The following is a 12,377-nucleotide window of genomic DNA, read 5'->3' as shown; positions in this document are numbered from 1 at the left end:
AACTTATTAGGCAACATGCATTTGGTTTTGTAAGTAGTTCTAGGAATTTATTTGTGAGGTGTAAAATTTTTCACAGAAATGTTACAGATTTGTGACAATATTCTTTTTACTGTTTGGAGCACAATCAGAAACAGCAATCACCAAATCTAGTGTTTCTTGAATTAGATTTTATGTTAAGGCAGGAAATGCCCTCTAAAGATGAAAATATTTTCTATGAAGTCCTCTTTTACCCTTTTACTTCCAGATAAAATACATATTGTTTGTCCAGAGATTCTTTCTGCGGAAAAATATTCTTTCTTAATGATGCGTACTCACAAAGATATTTGTTTTCCTTTCTCCTCCACCTCCTCGTAGTGTGTTCTACTGTTGGGAGCCACGCTTATGATTACCCATTTGATGCAAGAGATCAGTGTAGAGCAAAGTGCATCAGTGTCCTAACTACCTTTTGAAAATTATTCTTGCACATACAGTTCTTATGGTTTGTTCATGGAAAGAACAGAGTATGTATTAAAGAAACTTTGTTAAAATTCCTGGAGTCACTTTGTTTTAGTAACTAACTCCATTAACTTTCTAGCTTTCATGAAGAAACGACTCTTTCCCCTTTTGCCTGTGGCAGATTCTGATGACCTTATTCTTTCCTCCTTTACTGTCAGTTTTTGCCCACTACATATTGTGACAGATTTTGTCTGTGACTGCAAATTAAGACACAATGTTCAGATGTCCTGAGTTTGGAAGAGTTTGGAAAATGTATTATTAAGAGATCTTTAAGCAAAGCCCATTGTGTTTGGAATCATTGAATCATGGACTGGCTTGATTTGGAAGTGATCTTAAACATCATCCAGTCCCAACTGCCTCTTGTGGGCAGTGCTGCTACCCATGAGATCAGATTGCACAGGCTCCCATCTAGCCTGGTATTGAATACCTTCAGGCTTGGGTCATCCACAGTTTCTCTGGGCATCCTTTGCCAGTGCCTCACCACTTTGAGTGACATCTCCTCCTCCTAACATCTAACCTAAATCTCCCCTCTTTTAGTTTAGGGCCATTCCCCCCTATCAGAATGTGTAAAAACAGTTCACCTCCCATTTATAAGCTCCCTTCAGGTATTGGAAGGCTGCAGTCAGGTCTCATTGGAGCCTTCTCCATGCTGAATAAGTTCATCTCCCTCAACTTTTCTTCATAGGATAGATGCTCTAGTCTTCTGAACATCTTCCTAGTCTCTTCTGGACGTGTTCCAAAAGCTCCACATCCTTCTTGAGCTGAGGGTTCCCAGTCTGGATGCAGTACTCCAGGTGGGCTCTCATGAGGGCAGAGCAGAGGGGGAGACAGTCCCTCCCTCCCTTCTTGCTAGTCATTTGATGCAGCCCAAGAGATAATTTATTTTTTTGGCCTCAAGTGTATACTGCAAGCTCATATCTAGCTTTTCATCCACCAGAACCCTCAAGTCCTTCTTGGCAGGGCTGCTCTCAAGTGAGTTCTTCTTCAGTCTGTACATGCATCGGAGATTATCTCAACCAAGGTGCTGTGCCTTTCTTAAAAAATTAATTTTAAACTGGTTTAGAATCTAAGAGAAAGTATGTAAGAATGAATGAATAAAAATAGCTTGTCAGGCTGTAGACTGTGTTCCATGTTTATGAGAGGGCAAAATAACCAAAAAAGTATCACAGATATCTTGGTGTCTAATCACTCACCACCTTCTTGTACTCTGCTGCCCACATACAAATTTAGACAGAAGTACTGATAGAAAATATCATGTTAGATAGCAAAATATGTCATGGGAACAGCTTGATGACTGCATTTCATCTGAGAATGAGTTTTTCTTCAAACCCTAGGCTTTGGAGAAGATCCAAATTCCTTAATGATTTTGCCGTGTGAAAACTTCATAAAATTATATGAAGTAAAACTAAAATGATGAACATTTTGTCTCATTTAAGTTTACTGTAGAAATAGGATAGATTTTCTGTTGAATTTTGTGATCACAAAATAAAGGGGACTCTGAATTTCCTAGTTTGCTTCTGGTTCAGTTGCATTGTAACCCACAAACCTCATGTATGGTAGGCTATTCAGAGGGAGAAGGGGCACACAGCCAGTGTTATTGCCAGTGTAACTGTGGCAGGTATCAGGAATTTGTTTGCTTGTTGCTGCTGACAGCTCTGTATAAAGTTATACATGCATCTCTTTTCTGTTTCCAACACATAGTCAGGAGCTAACTGAAGAACTTTTACTGTTTCTGATTTATTATTCAATAAACTTTTAAAACAGAGTTTGATTGCAGGGGGCACACATCTGGCTTTCTGATTATAAACTGTGATCCTTCTGAAAATACACATACTTTAAGAAATATTTTTTCTCTGTCATTCATACCGCAATTGAGGTTACAGTGTTGGGGGACTCTTATTCTTGCTGTGTCACTCTTACCTATGTAAAGACCATGCTAGAATTTAATTAGGTCTATATGCTATCATTGGGATTGGCCTAAGGCCATCTTGCAATTTTGTCTACTGTATTATTTATCATCTCCTACTGAACATTGTTCTTTCTCTTACATCTTTTAAATGGAAGCTCAAACACCTTTTATGTTTGATCTTAGTTTCTTAACTGTTAGAGAATAGTGAACACAGCTTAGAAGGGAATGTAAGGAAGTAAACTGCCTGATAGCAAGCACATTGAAAGCTGAGTATGCAATAATTACTTCAAATTTGATATTTAATATGTGCAATGCTTTCCAAATCTTGGAAACAAATTTTAAGAGCAAATATAGGGAACTTTCAGGTTATTTCCATGTGGTTCTTCAACAGTGGCTCCTTTAAAATCTTCCATAGTCAGTTCTTGGACTAGCAGTAATAAGTGCTTGCTGGGGTTGAAGTCAGCGTGTTCATCCTATATTCACTTAGAACTCACGTGTTCATGAAATGAGTAAGTTTCTATGACAAGAAGTGGGCTGTTTAGTATGTTAGGCTCCAAAAGACTTCTTGCCACGAGAACTGCTAACATTTTATCTACATTTAATAGTTTTCATTTGCATTGATTTTCACTGTATTGAGTCTGAGCAACTCTTTGAAGACAGAAACAGAAGTGACCTCAATAGCGCTGGAAACGGAATTCAATCTCTTTTAAAATGAGTGGCCTTCAATACAACAAAACTCCTTGGTGACTTTCTGGTTTTATTACAGTTTTCTTAGATAAGGAAAGATCATCTGGAGTTCATACAAAAAGTAATTTGATTCCTTTTCTTTTCTGTAAGAAAGTGATAGCCCCGTTCCTTCCCTTCTCTGCATCCCGCCCTTCTCCAGTACAACACATTTGAACGTGCAAAGTTTAAATACTGGTTAAAAATAAAGATTCTTGCTTTCTGTTGAAAGGAATTAATACTGTGGGCTTTTTACCTTCTCTGTGAGGGAGTATGGGCATTAATATTACAAGCCAGGCGTTGTGCCAGAAGGATGTTTCCCTTTGAATATATGGAGTAACACTACAGGTGATTGCTGCTGTATTACCTTAGAGGCTTAGTGAAATATTTACTACGTATATCCATTCTAAAAATGAACTCCAGAGCATTTTGAAAATCCCTGATTCTGTACCACTGTATCTGAGCATTCACAACATTTAGATAGATGCAAATTTTGAAAATTTTACATAGCTAGCCTATTGTACTTTAGAGTAACTCTTACCCAAGGTATCTCATATAATTAGACCCAGATCTTTCAAGGACTGGTATGTTTGCTTAACTTTATCAACTATATGCAATAAAACTGGGAGTTGAAGGTAAGTGCATAGTCATTTAACAGAATCTGTATTTAGACTGTAACTTTTATTTTTCTCCCTTATTCATTTTTTTAATTATTATTATTTTTTTAATATTAAATTTCTTGAAGTATTTATTGCTCAACCATGAGCCTAAAATACGGACAATACACTCAACTACTTTTGCTCTCAGGAAAATTTGAGGATATTATGTGCATGGAACTTAATGTCTGGTTTAATTTTCTTTTCCAGATTAATTAAATATAATGACTGCAAATGATTTTATATTACAAAGCAGTTTTCCTTTAAGGGCCAGTCTGCAGAAATTGTTTGATTTCAACAGTTACTGTTGGATTTTATTTGCCTTTTATATTCCTATGAACAATAATTTCCAATAATGTAAAAAAAACCTAAGCCTATAAGTAGTAATACATCACCAACTGTCATTATGTATTTTAACTACCTTTAGACCATTCTTGTTTTAGTTTTATGGTTACTCAATTAAAATAACTGAAATGTACAGTCCAGTCACAGTGGGATTTCAACTAGACATGGGCCCAGATGAAAATTTATATTTCATCAAACCTTGAAAATGAAGATTTCATCTGTTCTGGAACCCAGAATTGTGGTTTGAATCTTTCAATTTATGTGAAAAACTATTTGTTTACCTCTTTCTTTCTGTTGTTGTTGTTGTTGTTGTTGTTGTTGTTTTTGTTTTTCCCTTTTTCTTTTATCTATAGGGTTTTTGTCTGTAATTCTGCTTTGTCTTTTCAATTCTGACCTGTTTTTGACAAGTTATATCACCAGGAAGAGGGAGGAAGAAGATAATGGGTATTTTAACCAAGGAAAAACTGAATTCTTATGTCAGTTAGATATAAAGAGGTGAAAAGTAGTTTCTTAGGCCAGAAAATATAACTGTGATTTAATGAATTAAAAATACATTCATTCTTAAAGCAAAAAGGGAAAACTAAAAACAAAAACAAAAACAAAAACAAAAACCCAACATACTTTCACTAGACTTTCCTCTATTTTTGGTAAATTTTTGTTTTAATTTAAAGCTACTTTTAATTTGTATCCAAATGAGGAAAAATAAAAGCAGATCGTCCTGAGTAACTTGCTGTAAAGCTGATTTAATGAAATAGTCACACAGTTCTAATCTCAACTATCTTACTTTAAAAGAGAAATATTTGCTTTTACTGTATTTGATTGACAAAGCAAAGGAAAAGAGGCGTATCTTCTTGTCCAAAAGAAAATTTTAATATGTTGCAGTTAAAAGTAGGAATGACCTGTAGATAAGATGAAGTGAAACCAAATATCAGCATTATAATATGGATTCTACGAAACAGCTCCACGGTTCATATGACTGAGTTAAAATGTTGATAAATATGTCAACATTTGTACATATGTTTGTTGATACAGGCAGAATGTTTTGGAAGAAATTTCAAAGAATAGCTTAAGCAACAGAAAATATTTTAAAAAATATTGTATATGTGTTTGCTGTGCCCTACTTTTTCACTGAATGTTGTGGATCAATACTGTTGTGAGAGTTACACCTCAAGTGAATGTCCAAATTGTGATACCAGAGATGTTATTCCTTACATAGCTTCAGAGAAGAACTAGTGTTTTATTCTTACTCTTATTAAAATAAAAAATAAGTGGCCTTCAACAGAAATGAAATTGGAACATCAACAATAGTAGGATCTAACAATTAAGTGAGGATGTTCAGTATGACTGTTTAGAGATTAGTCTATTGTTCAGCTTGTATGTTATCTTTTGTTGTTAATCTATTGGCTCTTTTCTCCACCTGCGATGTGATGATTGCAAGTGGTATGAAAACTTTGTATTGAAAATTAGGAACTAAAAAAGTGAACATCCTGTGCATTGAGCAGCATTGTCAGAACAGACTGAGATGGTCATTAATCTTTAAATAATTTCTTATTGGGGAGATAATTCCTCTGGGTGAGTAGCATTACCCAAAGAGTGCTCTCCTACCAGTAGAAAAGCCAGACATCCAGGTTTGCACAATGGACATCAATGCAGGTTTTAGTACTAATTTGATCATCTGAATGCCACAGACCCCCTATTAACAAGAAAAATTGTACTCAGGCAATAATCACGTGGGTAACATCTCAGTATGAGGATAATAAAAGATTTGCTTTGCTCCAGTCAATAAATTGTTCCCTAAATAGAATTCCTAACTTGAAAGTCCAAAGCACTGAGCTTTAGCCCTGTGCAAACCCAAATAATTGAAATGAGAACATATTAAAGTGAATTTGCTTAAATTGTTTGATTTTATTTATTTTAATATATTTATTTGTTACTTATTCCAGCAGAATGATTCAGCAGCTAACATTTCTTTAGTTATTTGATTTGTGAAGCTCCTGAACTTCAAATTGTTGAAGAACTAACTATAATTTCTTTGTCTTTGTAATTTTAGAAGTACATTTATAGCTTCACTGATGGATATAGAGCTAGATGAATTTCTGGTCTAATCCAGTATTTTTCTTCCATGCTTTCATTGCACATAACTCTAAAACTGATATCTAGACCATTAATGCACTAAGTAGCCAAATAGGTTACAGACAAATTACAAACACAGAATATAAGGAACATCATTTTAACCTCAGAGTAATGAGGTGGTTCAAGAAAGTTGATAGGTTCCCAACAACTAAGTTTTGAGCCTTTGATAATCAGAGATCAGTATTCTGCTTTTCAATCACTGACGTGATCATATTCAAGGAATTGGAGGGGGCGGGAAATTTGCCAGCAAACAAGACAATGATTCACAGAATCATGGATTCACAGAATTGTAGGGGTTGGAAGGGGCCTCTAGAGATCATTGAGTCCAACTGCCAAAGCAAGCTCCCTACAGCAGGCTGTGCAGGTAGACATCCAGAGAAGGACACTGCATAATGTCTCTGGGCAACCCATTCCAGTGCTCCATCACCCTTACTGTGAAGAAGTTCTTTTGCATTTGGCGTGGAACCTCCTATACTTTGGTTTATGATCATTTCCCCTTGTTCTATACCCACAGACCACTGAAAAGAGATTGGCCATATCCCTTTGTCTCCTACATTTAAGCTATTTATTAACATTAGTTCGATCACCTCTCAGTCTTCTCTCATGGTTGAACAGACCCATTTCACTCTGCCTTTCCTCATAGGGGAGATGCTGCAGGCCCTTTATCATCTTTGTGGCTCTCTGCTGGACTCTTTCCAGGAGATCCCTGTCTTCTTTGTACCACAGAGCCCAGAACTGGATACAATACTCCAGGTGAGGTCTGACCAGTGCAGAGTAGAAGTGGAGCTTGACCTGCTGGCCACGCTCCTTTTAATGCACCCCAGAATCCCATTGGCCTTCTTGGCAACCAAGATACACTGATGGCTCATGGCCAACCTTTCTTCCACCAGGACCCCCAGCTCCCTCTCTGCAGAGCTCCTTTCCAGCAGATCGTCCCCCAACCTGTACTGATACAGGCAGTTATTCCTTCCCAGGTGCAAGACTCTGCACTTGCTTTTGTAAAATTTAATCTGGTTTCTTACAGCCCAGACTGTACTACTCATAGGGGCATCTGTGCAATCTCAGCAGAGTGTATGTCCGTTTTTGTAAAAATCATAGCTCAATCTTATATCTGGATTTTTTCCATTGATCCACAAAGCTGGATTTTGCAAAAGACATTTTCTTTCTCAGATAAATTTTTCAAAGGCATATGTATATACATCATATCTTCAGGGTGCAAATGAATCTTCTGCCTATAAATGGGAAAGACAAATTTCTAATGTGATCTTGTGCCTTTTCTGAAGTGTCAGTACTGATAATCAAAGAAGTGTTCAAAATATTGTTGGGCATTCTTTTTGTATAGATTGCATATTCTCACAGCAGAAGTATATGGAAGTGAGTCCTATTATCTGCAAATCTAAAACCCATCCTGCCAGATTGACCTCTTGAGAAAGATTTACTCTTGGATTAAAAAAAAATAAATCCTTATCATAATTTTCTCTGGTATTCTGAAAGCTGATGTCCAGTCATCATTAGGGAAGATTTGAAGAAATGAAGTTTTCCTTTGTGCCACTTATATTTCTATGGGAAACAAATGACTCTGCTATCATTAATCACAGACACAGCTGCCAGAACCCCAGTCTGTACCTGTGAACTTGAATCTATTCACAGTGCTACACTTTAGCTATCTCATATGTTCTTTAAATCTTCTCCAGTTATGGTTTTTCTCTCAGATGCTACCTTAAAGTCCATATTTTTCTCCCAGTTAAAATGTATTTCTATGGATCTTGTGGAATAATTGCATGTTACTCAGTTTCACTTCCTGCCTTTATGGCTGTATTTTTGTTGTTTTGTACCCCAGACCAAACAAAGTGTTTGGTTCTGGAAGACCTTTGAGAGTTGCTGAGGCTTTATCTTGTTAAAGAGAAGAGTCACACTGGAGCCTAAATGCCTTCTTTGAGGACTTTTAATCTCAGGGTTACTGTTCCTTGTGATTTCTCACTGCTTATATTTTTTGTAAGATATCTGAAAAGAGAAAAGCGTGATGACTATTCTGAAAATCCTTATCTGCACCACTCTATGCCCTCACTGAGGAGCATTTTATTTTCAATGTTAGCCTTTGAAAACAGTCCTGCTGTAAATGTTGCAAGAACCATGCAAAAACCTGGACAGTGGTATTTTAGTACATAGAGATGAGGTAATTTCTGGGAAACCTAGAAAAGCATTCATATTATAACATGTCATACTTTCAAATGTCTGGTGAGTTAAGTGGAACTGAATCAGACAGAAGCTGAACGGGAACTGGATCAGGAATATATCACTCTATGGGAAGGCACTGTCAGAAATGTAAACAAATTGAGACAAAGTTTGAATTTCAAAGTCCCCATTGAGAGGAAGAACTATCATAGAATCACAGAATCAAAGAACCATAGAATGCTTTGGGTTGGAAAGTACCTCAAGGATCATCAAATTCTAATTCCTCTGCCTCAGACAGGACCACCAACCTCCAGTTCTGCTACTAGACCAGGCTGCCCAGGGCCCCGTCTAACCTGGTCTTGAACATCTCAGGGACAGAAAGTCCACAACTTGCCACGAATTTATGAGTGATATTGTTGAGCTTTGTGTGTTGAAAATATTTAGCTCAACAATGAACTAGTTGCTCATATTTAGCATTGTTACTTGTGTGTCTGTTTCTGCTTTTGAAGTGTACATACTCAAGTCAGTAGATATTTCATCTCAAGGAAGTTTGTCACGTCTTCATAGGTATTTGTACTTTGTGTCTGCATGTTGTGCAGATGCAAAAAGGTGAGTAGAATTCAAATGATTAGAAAGAGATCTGAAAGAAGTTGAGAAAACACTTTGTTCCATACATTGTATTTTAGGCACAGCTAATAACAACCAAGGTTTTTATGCTCTTCTACTGTGTTGACTTCACAATTCTCTTAAAATATTTACATTAAATGGCTTAGTAATCTGCAGTTTTAAGTTAGTGATATTCTCTTGTCCTGAATGGGCCTATTGGTGACTGTTTTTTAAAAAGGTAGAGCTGACTCTGAAAAAATTCCAAAAGTTCATTAAGTTTTAAGAGTCTGAAGAAGATACTGGCAACATTCTGAAATGATCTAAAGCTTAGAGTGAGAATAATTGTGCTGAAGGTGGAGTGCAGCTGCTGCAGCAGCACGTTGAGAGCCCTCCTTAATCATGTTATCTCAGAAGAACTTTCTCTTTCAAATGATGACTCTGTTGAGGAAACTGGATTTAATTTTTGAGAACTCATGGTGGCTTCTTGTACCCATCAGAAGACAAGTCATTAATATTTAATCATGGCCTGATGGTCCTGTCGGATGAAGACACAGTTTCTTTGTATCTATCTGAATGAGGGGGAGCAATAACTCACTACAGGTCCAGACAGTATGCTCAGAGTCCCCCCTGATTGGGCCCTAAACCTGATACCAAAACCATAAGTATCATAATATTAAAATTTATTCAGCACACTTCCTGAGGCTCATTTTTCATGTGCAAAGCAGTACGAATGTATTTGAATGTAGATTGCACAAAAATCCACAACAAAGTCACCTTAAAACTTCATTTGTTATTTTTGACTTAGTGTCTTACTTCCAATTACAATGCATGCACAAAAGCCTGCATTTCAAATCTCATGGGATGTGGTCTGCATGTTAGTTCGGTTAGTATGGCAGAAAGTATGGTGGGATGGTTCAGGAAAATGTGGACAGAAGAAGGGAACTCTACTGTGCATAGCCACTGCTTTGGCAGCTGCTTTGTGCATACAAAGCCATAGATCCTTATCAAAGTTAGTGCAATTTAAGACAATTTTCTGGTAATATATTCCAGGACTGTAGGAAAAATGGTGTCTGTCACAGAATCAGACAGTTTCTTCCCACCCAACTCGCCAGACTGTCCAAGTCTCGCTGAATGGCAGCACAGCCTTCTGGTGTGTCAGCCACACTTCCAGGATTTTATCAACAGCAAACTTGTTGAAGTTGCATTCTATTCCTTCATCCAAGTAAATTCAGATAATTGGTGAAAATAAATACTGAACAAGACTAGACCCAACTGTTTCAAGAATTGTGTAGTGAGCACAGCTAGGAAAGTAATTCTGCCCTTGTACTCGGCACTGATGAGGCCCCACCTTGAGTACTGTGTTCAGTTCTGGGCACCTCAGTACACAAAGGACATTGAGGTGCTGAAGCAGTCCCAAAGAAGGGCAACCAAGCTTGTGAAGGGTGTGGAGAATATGCCCTTCAGTCACGAGGAGTGACTGAAGGAACTGGGGCTGTTTAATCTGGGGAAAAGGAGGCTGAGGGGAGACCTTAGTGCTCTCTTCCAATACCTGAAAGGTGATTGCAGGGAGAGCAGGGCTGGTCTCTTCTCAGAGGTGACAGGTGACAGGATAAGGTAAATGGCCTCATGTTGCTCCAGAGGAGGTTTAGGTTGGATACCAGGAAAACTTCTTTACAAAAAGGGCTGTTAAGCACTGTTAAGCACTGGAATGGGCTCCCCACAGAGGTGGTTGAGTCACCATCCCTGAATGTGTTTAAATACTGTTTGGATGTGGTGCTCAGGTGAGTTGTTAGAGCTAGGGTAATATGGTTAGGTCATGGTTGGACTTGATGATCTTTAACGTCTTTTCCAACTGAGCAGTTCTATGATTCTGTGTCTCCTGGGGATCACTGCTAGTTACAGGCTTCCAAAGAGTCTCTGTTGTTGATCACAAAGCTCTGACAACCAGCCAGCCCAGTTCTCAGTTCACCTCACTGTTCATCCACCTATCCTACACTTCCTAAGCTAACCTACAACGATGTTCTGAGAGACATTGTAAAAAGCCTTGATGAAGTCAAGGTTGGCAGCATTGACTGCTTCTCCTTGTCTACCCATCTGGTCAAGACCTCATGTAGGTAACTAGATTGGTCAAGCATGATTTCCCCTTGGTGAATCCATGTTGACTACTCCTGATAACCCTTTTCTTCCATTGCTTTGGGATGACATCCAGAATAAGCTTTTCCATCACCTTTCCATGGACAGAGGTGAGGCTGAACGGCCTGTAGTTTCCCAGATCCTCCTTCTTAGTTCCTTCCTTCCTTCCTTCCTTCCTTCCTTCCTTCCTTCCTTCCTTCCTTCCTTCCTTCCTTCCTTCCTTCCTTCCTTCCTTCCTTCCTTCCTTCCTTCCTTTCTTCCTTCCTTCGTTCCTTCCTTCCTTCGTTCCTTCGTTCCTTCCTTCCTTCCTTCCTTCCTTCCTTCCTTCCTTTCTTCCTTCCTTCCTTCCTTCCTTCCTTCCTTCCTGCCTTCCTTCCTTCCTGCCTTCCTTCCTTCCTTCCTTCCTTCCTTCCTTCCTGCCTGTCTGCCTGCCTTCCTGCCTGCCTTCCTGCCTTCCTTCATCTCTGTCTCCCTTTCTTCCTTCCTTCCTCCCTTCCTTCCTTTTACTTTTTAGTATTATTTTTTATTGCAATGGAATTTCTTTACAGTTTTCAAAATTAAACTTTTTTTTTTTTTCCTTCTAAGTGACAGACAGCTCAGATGTTTCTTTTTACAGGAGTCTCTAAATGTATCAAGTTTCTGATGAGACATGAGAAAGCTATTACTGTCCTTATCTTACCTGTGAATTGTTACTGATATGCCAGAAATCGCATTGAATATTAAGAGCAGAAATACAAACAACATCTCTAGTTGATTTGTTTTAAGCCTGAAATTTATAGGTCATGCTTTATTTCAGGAACACATGGTAATTTGCAAAGTTTGTTTGGCACTGTTTGTTTGTTTTATACCACTGCTGTGTTTCTGTTCCAAATACAGCTAACATGAAACCATCCTATATAAACACTCAGTAATATATGCATCATAACTGCCAAGGAGTTTTCTTAGTAGCATGCCCCTTACCAGACTCTGGCATTCTAACCCTTCTGACTTCACTTAGCAATGGAAGTTAACTTACTTAGTCTTTGTTTTACTTACATCCATTCTGTTGACCTTTTAAGTTTTTGAAAAGAATTTTTTCAAATCAGAGATTCGAATGTAAGAACCTAAGAGTAAGTATGTAATGAATATTATGACTGGAGATGATTTAGGATAGGCATGTTCAACCTGTGGCCTGGGGGTTAAACACATCCTGGGACAGCTAC

General features: G+C 37.9%; 1 protein-coding gene across 2 annotated transcripts in view; it reads right to left on the bottom strand.

Moving 5' to 3' along the window:
- Nucleotides 1-12,377, bottom strand: part of PCSK5 (proprotein convertase subtilisin/kexin type 5) — a 280,415-nt gene that overhangs the window by 31,799 nt on the left and 236,239 nt on the right. The window lies entirely within an intron of this gene.

This window comes from Meleagris gallopavo, chromosome Z, assembly GCF_905368555.1.
Source record: "Meleagris gallopavo chromosome Z, MGAL_WU_HG_1.1, whole genome shotgun sequence".
Lineage (NCBI taxonomy): Eukaryota > Metazoa > Chordata > Aves > Galliformes > Phasianidae > Meleagris > Meleagris gallopavo.
This window is presented reverse-complemented; position numbering and strand designations above follow the sequence as displayed.